Source organism: Chlorocebus sabaeus, chromosome 24 (assembly GCF_047675955.1).
Source record: "Chlorocebus sabaeus isolate Y175 chromosome 24, mChlSab1.0.hap1, whole genome shotgun sequence".
NCBI classification, from domain to species: domain Eukaryota; kingdom Metazoa; phylum Chordata; class Mammalia; order Primates; family Cercopithecidae; genus Chlorocebus; species Chlorocebus sabaeus.
This window is the reverse complement of record NC_132927.1, coordinates 76319603-76332468: the sequence shown is the minus strand read 5'-3', so window position 1 is coordinate 76332468 and position 12866 is coordinate 76319603. Positions and strand designations below refer to the sequence as shown.

The window sequence follows — 12866 nt, the reverse complement described above, 5'->3', positions numbered from 1 at the left end:
AAGGCAGCTCTCCGGACCAAGCTGTAAAGAATAGAAGATAGAAATAATCACTCTGGCACTACAGGAGACAGGCCTGGAAAGTACTGGGGCCCGCACAGCTTAATCAGACCTAGCAAGCATTTTTTTTTTTTAATGTTCCAAATATGATCAGTTTATTTTATTTTACTCTGATGCAAAATCAAAGATTCCACAATAGCACAGAGACCAATATATTACAAAGTCATGAAAAAAATGGTGTGAACATGCAGGACACAAGGTACAAACTGGAGGGTCAGATCGTCTCCTCTGACACGACACTACACTGTCGCCGAGGAACACATTTAATAACACTGCGGAACTGAACCGAAATGTGGCACAAACATGACAGCTTCCAGGCATGCCTTCCAGCGCCTCCCCTCAGGAGGGACTCGTAACCCCTAGACTTCAGTGTTGGGAGGATTACAATTTTTTTGGAAGAATAAAAAGTTCACACTTTTGAAATTTCACAGAAGAATTGTAAGGCCAAAACATGGTGGGTTCATTTCTCTTCACTTCCAGGGACAAATCTGATGCTTTCCTCAAACCACATTACACTTCCTGTTCAAATCCTAAGCCAACCTTGCGACCTCCTGCATTGAAGTTCTTTCCATTGATTAAAGCTGATAAAGGGTCAACTTGACTCCGGGTCGAAGGGTCTGAGTAGAACCCAGTCCAATCAGGCTGGCGTTATTTGCTTTAGCAGAAAGAGAAGTTCTACAGTCCAGCTTGTACTTAGCAGCAATGCCAAAACGGGTGTTGTTACTTCCAGCCGTCCAAGCAAGGTTTATTGGCATTTCAATCTCATTAACCTTCTGGTAGATAGAACCTCCAAATTCAGTGCCATCCTTCACATGCGTGTGCAGCTGGAAGTCTGCAGCCTCATAACCCGGGGCGAAATTATTCTGTGACAATTTGGATTTGGCTGTGTCAAAACTCATCTGACAGCCGACAAGCCACCCTTCAAAGACCAACACAGCCCAGCCATAGATGGTTGATCCAGAAAAATCTATATCAACGTCACTGCCAACACTAAAACAATCCCATTTATAGGAGGCCTTCAATTTCTCACTCTTCTTTCCTGTGTTCGGTACCAATATGGTATCAAGACTCAGTTTCAACCCTTCAGCCAACTTATTCTCCAGAGATTTCTGTCCCAAGAGTATTGTCTGTGTTCCGTTTTGGGTAAAGGTAAGTCCATAGTTACAGACCTTACATTCGGTTTCTAGGTTGCCTGATGCTTTCCCTGTATCAGTGTAAGCGTGACCAGAAGTAGAAGATTCCACTCCACTACAAGACTTGGTTTTCAGGTCTATCTTCACCATGCCAAAGCCATATCCTTTGTTGAAGACATCCTTAGCAGCCTTTCCCAGGTCACAGTAAGTTGGTGTGTTACACATATCTTAGAAAAATCTATCAGGCTCTTATGAAATCAAAGACCTCCACCCCCGAGGGCCTGTCTCCCGCAAGCATTTTTTTGCCTCTGACCTTCTAGTTGAAACAAAATTAGTTACCAATAGACTTAGGCAAATGCTGTACTGCACATAGGCACATAACCCCAACTTATATAAGCACTAAGAAAACTGTAACACTTCGAGTTGGTCTGGTGGAATTATCTCTGGCCTTCTCCCTATATCCGGTTACAGCAATAAATTCTCGTCCTTTTTTTTTTTTTTTTTTTAAGACGGAGTCTCATTCTGTCACCCAGGCTGGAGTGCAGTGACGTGATCTCGGCTCACTGCAAGCTCCGCCTCCAGGGTTTACGCCATTCTCCTGCCTCAACCTCCCAGGTAGCTGGGACTACAGGCGCCTGCCACTATGCCAGGCTTTTTTTTTTTTTTGTATTTTTAGTAAAGATGGGGTTTCACCGTGTTAGCCAGGATGGTCTCGATCTCCTGACCTCGTGATCCGCCCGCCTCGGCCTCCCAAAGTGCTGGGATTACAGGCATGAGCCACTGCGCCCGGCCAATTCCCTTCTTTACTAGTTTGTCTGCTTCTCATTATTAGGCCTTGAGAAAATGCAGCCAGACCCGGCTTAGTTCCGGTAACACAACTACTTCCCTCAGCCTTTGACTTGAAGACAGCCATAGACCATATGTGAGTGGATGTCACTGTGTTCCAAGAGAACTTTAGTTACAAAAGCAGGTAAAACCATTTCTATTTTCAGATGACATTATCTTACATATAGAAATTCCTAAAGAACCCACTCAAAAACTATCAGAACTAATAAACAAGTTCTGCAAGGTCCAAGCATATAAGATCATCATATAAACATCAATTGTAGTTTGACAGACTTGCTATGAAGAATCTGAAAATGAAGAGAACAATTCTATTTACATGACATCAAAAGAATAAAATACTTATGAATGAATTTAACAAAAAAAGTGTGAGACTTGTATACTGAAAACTATGAAATGTCTCTGAAAGAAATTAAAGAAAACCTATAAATGGAAAGATATCCATTTATGGGTTGAAAGAGCTAATATTATTAAAATGGTAAGAGATCCCAAATTGACCTACAGATTCGATGCAATCCCTGTCAAAATCCCAGCTGCTCCCCTTTTATTTTGTGCAGAAATTAGAAAGCTGATCCTAAAATTCATTTGGAAATTCTAGGGACCATAGACTAGCCAGAACAGTCTTGAAAAAGAATAAGGACAGATATATACATTGATGGAATAAAAGAGAGAGTCCAGGCAGGGCATGGTGGCTCACACCTGTAATCCCAGCACTTTGGGAGGCCGAAGCAGGTGGATCACCTGAGGTCAGGAGTTCAAGACCAGCCTGGCCAACATGGTGAAACCCCATCTCTATTGAAAATACAAAAAATTAGCCGGTTGTGGTGGCGCATGCCCAGCTATTCGGGAGACTGAGGCGAGACAATCGCTTGAAGCCAGGAGGCTGAGGTTGCAGTGAGTCAAGATCATGCCACTGTACTCCAGCCTGGGCCACAGAGCAAGACTCCATCTCAAAGAAAAAGTAAAATAGAATAGAGAGTTGAGAAATAAACCCTTAACTTTACAGTGAATTGATTATCAATGGGGGCGCCAAGTTAAAGAACAGCCTTTAATAAATGGTGTTGAAACAACTAGATACCTACATGCAAAAGACGAAAGTTGAAACCTTATTTCCCTCATTCATAAAAATAATCTCAAAATGGATCATAGACCTGCATATAAGAGCTAAAACTATAAAACTCTTAGAAGAAAACATACATGCAATCTTCATAACCTTGAGTTGGGCGGAGGCTTTTTAGATATAACACCAAAAGCAGAAGTGACCAAAGAAAAAAATAAATAAATTGGACCTCGTTAGTATTAAACACTTTTGCTGCAAATGATACCATCTAGAAAGTGAAAAGACAACCCACAGAATGAGAGAAAATATTTGCAAATATCATATATCTGATAAGATCTGGTTTTGACTGTTTACTGTTGCTATAAAGGAATACCTGAGGCTGGATAATTTATAAAGAAAAGAGGTTTATGTGGTTCATGACTCTGCTGGCTGGAAGACTGGGCGTCTGGTGAGAGCCTCAGACTGCTTGCATTCATGGTGGAAGGTGAAAGGAGCCCACGTGTGCAAAGATCACAGGGCGAGAGAGGGAGCAAGAGAGAGAGGGGAGGGGCCAGGCTCTTTTTAACAACCGGCTCTCTCTGGAACTGATAGAGCAGGAACCAACTCAGTCCTCCTCCCCCCGCCCGGGGAAGGCATTAATGTATTCATGGAGATTCCCCTACCCACGACCCGAATACCTCCCACTGAGCCCACCTCCAACACTAGGAATAAAATTGCAATATGAAGTTGCAAATTTTATAAAAGACAAGAGCCCAGTTAAAAAGTCAGCAAAGGCTGGGCGCCGTGGCTCATGCCTGTAATCCCAGCAGTTTGGGAGGCTGAGGCGGGCAGATCGCTTGAGGTTAGGAGTTCAAGACCAGTCTGGCCAACATGGTGAAACCCGTCTCTACTAAAAATACAAAAATTAATCAGGCGTGGTGGTGTGGACTTGTAGTCCCAGCTACTCAGGAGGCTGAGGTGAGAGAATCTGTTGAACCTGGGAGGTGGAGGTTGCAGTGAGCTGATATTGCACCACTGCACTCCAGCCTGGGTGACAGAACGAGACTCTGTCTCAAAAAAAAAGAAAAAAGAAAAAAAAAAGTGAGCAAAGGGTCTAAATAGATATTTCCCCATAGAAGACATAATATGAATGGCCAACAAGTACCTAGAAAGAAGCTGAACATCATCAGATATTAGGAAAGTGCAAATCAAAACTACATTGAGATACAACTTCACACCCACTATGATGGCTATAATTTTTTTAAAAAGGAAAATAACAAGTGATGTTAGAGAGAAATTGGAAGCCTCATACATTCTGGTAAAATTGTGAGGTGGTTCAGCCACACAGAGAAACAGATTGGCAGTTCTTCAAAAGGTTCAACATAGAGTTACAGTAAGACCTAGCAAGTCCACACAAAAGCTGGTACACAAATATTCACAGGAGCACTTTTCGGAGTTGTAAAAACATGGAGACAACTCAGATGTCCCTCAACAGATGAATGGATAAACAAAACTGGTATCTTCATATGATGGAATACTGTTTGGCAGTAAAAAGGAACGAAGTACCGATGCAGGCTGCAATATTAACGAACGTTGAAAACATTGTTAAGTGAAAGAAGACAGTCACAAAAGACCATATATTGTCTCATCCACTTATATAAAATGTCAAGAATAGGCAAATCCAATCCATCGAGATGGAAAGTGATTCGTGCTTGCTTGGGTCTCGGTTGAAGGGTAGTGGGGGGAATAAGGAGTAATTGCCTCTTATGGACTGAATTTTCTTGCCCCAAATTCATATGTTGAAGCTCCTTTGAGCTACCCCATAGTACTTCAAAATAGATTTCTAGGGAGATTCAGGAGGAGTTTTAGAAAAGAGATGTTTAAGTTAAAACGAGGCCAATTAGGGTGCCATAATCCAAATCTGATGGTTGTCCTTATAAGAAGAGATGATTCAGACACAGAGAAACAGTAAGACAGAGGAAAGGACCCTGTAAGGATGCCACGAGACAACATCTGAAAGGTGGGGAGAGAGGCCTCAGCAGAAACCAACTGTCTGGGCGCAGTGGCTCACGCCTGTAATCCCAGCTCTTTGGGAGGCTGAAGTGGGTGCATTGTTTGAGCTCAGGAGTTCGAGACCAGCCTGGAACATGGCAAAACTGCATCTCCACAAAAAATACAAAAATTAGCTGGGTGTGATAGCACACCCCTATGGTCCCAGCTACCAGTGAGGTTTAGATGGGAGGATTGCTTGAGCCTAGGAGGCAGAGGTGGCAGTGAGTCGAGCCGAGATAGCGCCCCTGCACTCCAGCCTGGGCAACAGAGTGAGATCCTGTCTCAAAAAAAGAGATGAACCCTGCTGACACCTTGACCTTGCACATCTAGCCTCCAGAACTGTGAGCAAATCGATTTCTGTTGTTTAACCACAGTCTGCGGCATTTTGTTACGGCAGCCTGAGCCAACGAATACACTGCCAGGGGGTGTGGGTGGTGAAAATGTTCTAAAATTAGATAGTGGTGATGGGTGCACAACTCTGTGAATGTATTAAAACCACTGAATGGCATACCTTAAGTGGGTGAATTTTATGGCCTGTAAATCATATCTCAATAAAGCTATTAAAAAACAAAAAACAAAAACCAGCTCAGGAGGTATCAGAGAGGATTAGTTTAGAAAGACACACACCTGAATCATTTCTGGTAGAAATGCCTCATTTCACCCTCCCACATGAATGATATCTTAGCCAGGAGGTGATTTTAGGCTAGCAGTCTCCTTTTCTCAGATCTAGAAACTTCTAGTTTCAAATTGCAGATAAGAAATCTGGTAGTCGGCTGGGCATAGCAGCTCATACCAATCACTCCAACACTTTGGGAGGCTGAGGCAGTGTTGGAGGATTCACATGAGTCCAGGAGTTTGAGAGCAGCCTGGGCAACGTGGCTAGATGCTGTCTCTACCAAAAATACAAAAATTAGCTGGGCATGACAGCAGGTGCCTGTAGTCCCAGCTACTTGGGAGGCTAAGGTGGGAGGATTGCTTGAGTCCAGGAGGTCAAAACTGCAGTGAGCCAAAATTGAGCCACTGCACTCCAGCCTCGGCAACAGAGCGAAACCCTGTCTAAGAAGGAAGGAAGGGAGGAAGGGGGGAAGGGAAGGGAAGGGAAGGGAAGGGAGGGAAGGCAGAGAAGGAAGGGAGGGAGGGGGGGGGGAGAGAGAGAGAGAGAGAGAGAGAGAGAGAGAGAGAGAGCAAGCAAGCAAGCAAACTGGTAACCAGTCGGAGTCCCTTTTTCACATAATGTCATATCAGTTTCCTATTGCTGACATAAGTTACCAACAGCCGAGTGGCTTCAAACAACACACATTTTATTATCTTATGATTCTAGTGCTCAAAAGTCTGTCATGGGTCTCTCTGGGCTAAAGCCAAGGTGCCAGTGCATTCTTCTGGAGGCTCTGGGTGAGCTTCCTTGCCTCTTCCACCTTCTCTCAGAGGCTGCTCATATTCTTGGGCTCGTGGTCCCCTAGAATGGGGCCATTTTCAAAGCCAGCCATGGGGGTTAAGTCTCTCTCACATGGCATCACTGACCTTTCATCGGCAATCTCCCTCTGACCTCCTGTGCCTCTGTCTTCCACTGTTAGGGAGCCTTGTGATGACACTGGGTCCAGTGGCTGCAGGTGTAATGATCCATGATAATCTCCCTTTTTGAAGGTCATCCGATTAGCAACCTTCATTCTACTTGAAACCTTAATTCCCCTTTGCCATGTAACCTACATATTCCCAGGCACTAGATTTGGGCATATTGGGGTGGATGTAAGGGGAACATTCTGTACATAAGTAATCTAATATTGGCTTCCAGGAAGAACAAACAGATTACTTATGTACAGAATGTTATCCTTGGAGTTCAGAAATTTCACTGGAGTGTAAAACAAAACAAAACAAAACAAAAAACCCTAGATAACCATAAAAACATAATAAAACATTAGAAATATAAAAATACTCTTCTATTATAGATAAGTTTTAGCTTAAAGAAGAAATCAGCCAGGCATGGTGGCTTACGCCTATACTCCCAGCACTTTGGGAGGCTGAGGCAGGATGATCACTTGAGCCCAGGAGTTTGAGACCAGCCTGGGCAATATGGCAAAACCCTGTCTCTACAAAAAATACAAAAATTAACTGAGCATGGTGGTGCGCACCTGTTGTCTCAGCTACTCAGAAGGCCGAGGTGGGAGGATTCCCTGAGCCTTGGGAGATCGAGGCTGCAGTGAGCTGTGATCACGCCACTGCACTCCAGCCTGGATGACAGAATGAGACCTAGTCTCAATTTGAAAAAAAAAAAAAAAAAGAAAAGAAATCAATGTTAAAACCACAAATTAAAAAGAAATTAATGAAAATGAGAAAACTTCAGAGCAACATTTATGGGATACAGTGATAGCATACTGTAAACACTTTTGTTATTATACAACAAAGAATATATATAAATGGGCCAGGCATGGTGGCTCACGCCTGTAGTCTCAGCACTTAGGGAGGCCGAGGCAGGTAGATCACTTGATGTCAGGAGTTCAAGACCAGCCTGGCCAAGAAGGCGAAACCCCATCTCTACTAAAAATACAAAAATTAGCTAGGCATGGTGACACACACCTGTAATCCCAGTTACTCAGGAGGCGGAGGCAGGTAAATCGCTAGAGCCCAGGAGGCAGAGATTGTAGTGAGCTGAGATCGCGCCATTGCACTCCAGCCTGGGCGATGGGAGTGAAACCCTGTCTCCAAAACAAAACAAAACAAAACAAGACCAGGCGCGGTGGCTCAGATCTGAAATCTTAGCACTTTGGGAGGCAGAGAAGGGCGGATCACCTGAGGTCAGGAGTTCAAGACCAGCCTGGCCAACATGGTGAACCCCTATCTCTACTAAAAATGCAAAAATTAGCCAGGCATGGTGGCAGACGCCTGTAATCCCAGCTACTTGGGAGACTGAGGCAGGAGAATCGCTTGAACCCGGGAGGTGGAGGTTGCAGTGAGCCAAGATTGTGCCACTGTACTCCAGCCTGGGTGACAGAGCAAGACTCTGTCTCAAAATAAAATAAAAATAAAAAAGCAAAACAAAGAATATATATATATAAGTGAATTAAATATTCAACTTAAAACACAACAAAATAGGCTGGGTGCAGTGGCTCATGCCTGTAATCCCAGCACTTTGGGAGGCTGAGGTGGGCGGATCATTTGAGGTCAAGAGTTCAAAACCAGCCTGGCCAACATGGTGACACCCCATCTCTACTAAAAACACAAAAATTAGCCAGGCGTGGTGGTGGCGCCCATAATCCCAGCTATTTGGGAAGCTGAGGCAGGAGTACCGCTTGAGCATGGGAGGCAGAGGTTGCAGTGAGCCGAGATCCTGCCTCTGCACTCCAGGCTGGGAGACAGAATGACACTCCATCTCAAAAAACAAACAAACAAAACAAAACAAAAAAACCCAACAAAATAAATAAAAAGAAATTGTGACCGGGCTTGGTGGCTCACGCCTGTAATCCCAGCATTTTGGGAGGGCGAGGCGGGCGGATCATGAGGTCAGGAGATCGAGACCATCCTGGCTAACACGGTGAAACCCCGTCTCTGCTAAAAATACAAAAAATTAGCCGGGCGTGATGGTGGGCGCCTGTAGTCCCAGCTGTTTGGGAGGCTGAGGCAGGAGAATGGCATGAATCCAGGAGGCGGAGCTTGCAGTGAGCTGAGATCGTGTCACTGCACTCAAGCCTGGGCGACAGAGCAAGACTCTGTCTCAAAAAAAAAAAAAAAAAAAAAAAAAAGAAAAGAAATTGTGAGGAAGAAATTAATAAAGACAAAAGCTGAAAATAGTGAATTAGATAACTGAAATACTGAAAAATAAAATTAAAATATGCTTCTTCAAAAAAAAAATTGAAAACTCACAATGTGCAAGAAAGAAAAGAGAAGAAAAAGCAAAGAACACAAGGAACGAGAACTGAGACAGACTCACAGGGGCAAACGAGAGGAAGTTAATTTCCAGGGGATGTTATTGCAGTTGCATTTCAATAAATGTCCACCCATTCTACATGCAATAGGTGATTTTCTTAAAAATCAAGTAAGTAGAAATGTTGGTAATAGGGGAACTTAAATTGGACAGAATTTAAAAACCAAACTAGTACCTAGGGGCACCTGGGTGTTTAACCACTGGGGGAAACCAGATACCTCCGGCCGTCCTTGAAGAAATGTGCATTGTAACTGTGAATAAATGAGCAGGCTCCTGTCAAGACAACCATCCCGGAACCATCCCGAGACTCAGCCAGGAGGCTGGCAGGTCGACCCCGCTCTGCCACCGTTCACTGTGGGGATTTGGGCAGGTCCTTCCTCTCCCTGAGCCTTAGTTTTCTCCAGAGACGGCTCCAAGATGGCAGACTCTGGAACCCTGCGGGGCAGGTGGAGGTGGCCAGGGCAGGGGGTGTTAGGGAGGAGGAAGGAACAAGCATAGGGTGAGAGTGCTTCTGAGTCACCACCACCTCTGCCTGCTTCTGCCAGAGCAGCCCATTCTCAGCCTTATTACAGAGTGGATTTTCTCGTATGATTTCATTTGAAAAAAGGTTTTGCTGCTAGTATTAGTCAGGGTTTTTCAGAGAAACAGAGCCAATAGGATGTATAGTGTATAGACAAATAGAAAGAGATTTATTATGGGGGATTGGCTTATGCAATTATGGAGGCTGAGATGTCTCATGATCAGCCATCTGCAAGCTGGTGGCCCAGGAAAGCTGGTGGTGTGGTTCCAGTTCACATTTGAAGGCCTAAAAACAAGGGGAGCTGGTGGTGGGAATCCCAGTCCAGGTCCACAGGCCTGAGAACCAGGAGCTTCAATGTGCTGGGGCAGGAGAAGATTGATGTCCTAGTAGATATCAAACAGAGAGAGAAAGTTTGCTCTTCCTTTACCTTTTTGTTCTGTTCAGGCTCTCAACAAGTTGGGTGATGACCCTCTGCTGCCCCCGCTTCGCCCCGCATTGGTGAAATCAAACTTCCTTCATCCACTGATTCTCTTCTGGAAACACCCTTGCAAACGCCACCAGAAAGAAGGTTTGACCATCTCTCTGGGCATCGCTTAGCCCAGTCAAATTGACGCATGAAATTAACAATCACACTGTTGAAACAAAGTGTGAAAACCAGGTGATCCCCCAACTTCCACGCTCCTTTCACCTCCACACTGTTCATAACATTCACCTGCCAAAGTTCATTGGTTTTGCTTTGATGACTTTCTGGTTTCTTTTTTTTTTTTTTTTTTTTTTTTTGAGACGGAGTCTGGCTCTGTCACCCAGGCTGGAGTGCAGTGGCCAGATCTCTGCTCACCGCAAGCTCCGCCTCCCGGGTTTACGCCATTCTTCTGCCTCAGCCTCCCAAGTAGCTGGGACTACAGGCGCCGCCACCTCGCCCGGCTAGTTTTTTGTACTTTTTAGTAGAGACGGGGTTTCACCGTGTTAGCCAGGATGGCCTCGATCTCCTGACCTCGTGATCCGCCCGTCTCGGCCTCCCAAAGTGCTGGGATTACAGGCTTGAGCCACCGCGCCCGGCCTGACTTTCTGGTTTCTTTGAATGATGAAGATGTTCATAATTTAGCCCCAAAATGGAGATGAATATGTGTGTGGCTGTGTGTGTTCCTTCTTTCGCAAAATCACTGCTTAATTTGGAATATAATTTCAACTTGCTTTTCCCAAATGACCTAGAGCTTGGGAAGAGCAGAGGGCTGATGAGCCTGTGAGGTGGGTAGATAGCTTCCTCACACATGCCCGACTTTCTCCTTGGAGAATGATGAGGTTTACAGCCTTTAGGCAAAAATAGCTTTGTGTGGCTTCCGCCAGGAAGACACTTAAAAAGGGAGAGAGGATTAGGTTGCTAAAAAAGAAAAAAATCTACCAAATTGCTACCATAATTTTGGAATTCATTTTTGCAAAACATATCAGGAGACATAAAGATGATCTTGCCTGCTAACTCAGTAATTCCATTTCTGGGCTTTTGCCTCAAAGAAATAAATTTAACTAAAAGAAAAGCTCAGTGGACAGCAGCTCACTGCCGTCTCCTCTGCCATAACGAAACACTGAAAGCAGGAAAACATGCTCAGGGTGAAGGGCAAAGGGTACTGCGAGTTCAGAGGCTCACAGTCCACTCCTTCACGTATTCACGAAACACTTCTGATAACGTGTGGGCACCAGGCACGGTGCTAGGTGATGGAAAGAAGAGTGCCCAAGATGCAGAGGGCTTCCATCTTAGGGTGCTGGTGGGCAGAAAGACTGGAGGCACACAAACCTACACCCACAATTCAGCGTGAGAAGGGAAGTACAACAAAGGTGGGGACACACAGAAGGGACCAGAACCAGCCTTGGCACTCAGGGAAGCCTTCTTGGAATAAGTGACTTTTTTTTTTTTTTCTTTTTGGAGACGGAGTCTCGCTCTGTTGCCCAGGCTGGAGTGCAGTGGCGTGATCTCGGCTCACTGCAAGCTCCACCTCCTGGGTTCAAGCGATTCTCCTGCCTCGGCCTCCCTAGTAGCTGGGAATACAGGGATGCACCACCATACCCAGCTAATTTTTGTATTTTTACTAGAGACAGGTGTCACCATGTTGGTCAGGTTGGTCTCGAACTCCTGACCTCAGGTGATCCACTGGCCTTGGCCTCCTAGAGTGCTGGGATTACAGGTGTGAGCCACTGTGCCCCACCGAAAGTGACTTTTGAGCTGAGTTATGAAAGTTATGGTGGTTGGCCAGAATGATGAGAGGAAGAGGTTGGGGGCACAGAGCATGAGCAAAGACTGGGTGGCAACAAGAGGCTGCCGTGATGGTGGGACAGAGAGAAGCTCTGTGGCAGGAGCTGAGAGAGGAACCAGAGCTCACTGACCGGTTCTGTGTGTAACATGAAGGCGCTTTTTCCTAAGAGACACTAAGAACTTTTAAGCAGCAGAGTGACAGGGTCAGAGTCACAGTTTGGAAAGGTCACTCAGACTGCCTGGAGGAAGGTCAACATGGCCGCAGCCAGGCCAGCAGTGACAGTGGCCCTCCAGGGCAGAGGCAGCATCTGTGGAGAGAGGACATGGACGCATGTCCTGGTTCCTCATGGAGCAGAGCCCTCGTTTCTGGAAGAGGCAGAGCAGTGCAGTGGCGGAGTGTGATCTTGAAAACCTGACTACATGGCTTGAAATCCCAATTGCTTCACTGCGCGACCCTCTCACAGGGCTGGTGAGAGTGTCGAAGGAGCCGTCACATGTAAGGCACCTCCAACAGTACCTGGCAAGGGGTGGGTAAGAGCTCGCTGAGTGATGCTAACGAGGTTGTCACTGTTATGGGCTGCTTGCTGACACAGGCAGTGAGAGGAACACCCACATGCCTGGCATGGGCCATTGGGAGGATGGCATGCGGGCTTTGGGGGAGAAGTGGATGAATTGGGTTTGAGCATGTAGAGAGGGAGGCTCCAGTGAGTGAGCAGATGGAGACATCCTGCAGGCTGTTGACCATACAGGTTTGAAGCTAGGAGACAGGCTGAGTCAAAGATAGTGATTGGGACCTTGTAAGGGTGGAAGAGGCGGCTGAGCCCCTGGGAGCTGATGAGATAGCCAGGGAGAAGGTGGAGGGAGAAGAGAAGAGGGCCCCAAGAGAGCTCTATGGCAAAGGGATGGACCAGGAAGGGTTTTTTTCTAACAGGAAATATTTGAGCCTGTCTAAATGTCGATGGAAGGATCATATAGAGCACAAGTACACATGGAGAAATGGCACTCAGTAAGAGTGGCCTTTAGTATTTTTTCTTATCATTATTATCACCATCATT

General features: G+C 45.5%; 1 pseudogene; it reads right to left on the bottom strand.

The window, feature by feature from the left end:
• Positions 1-220: 220 nt before the first annotated feature.
• Positions 221-1695, bottom strand: LOC103229685 (non-selective voltage-gated ion channel VDAC3 pseudogene; annotated as a pseudogene).
• Positions 1696-12866: the final 11171 nt, after the last annotated feature.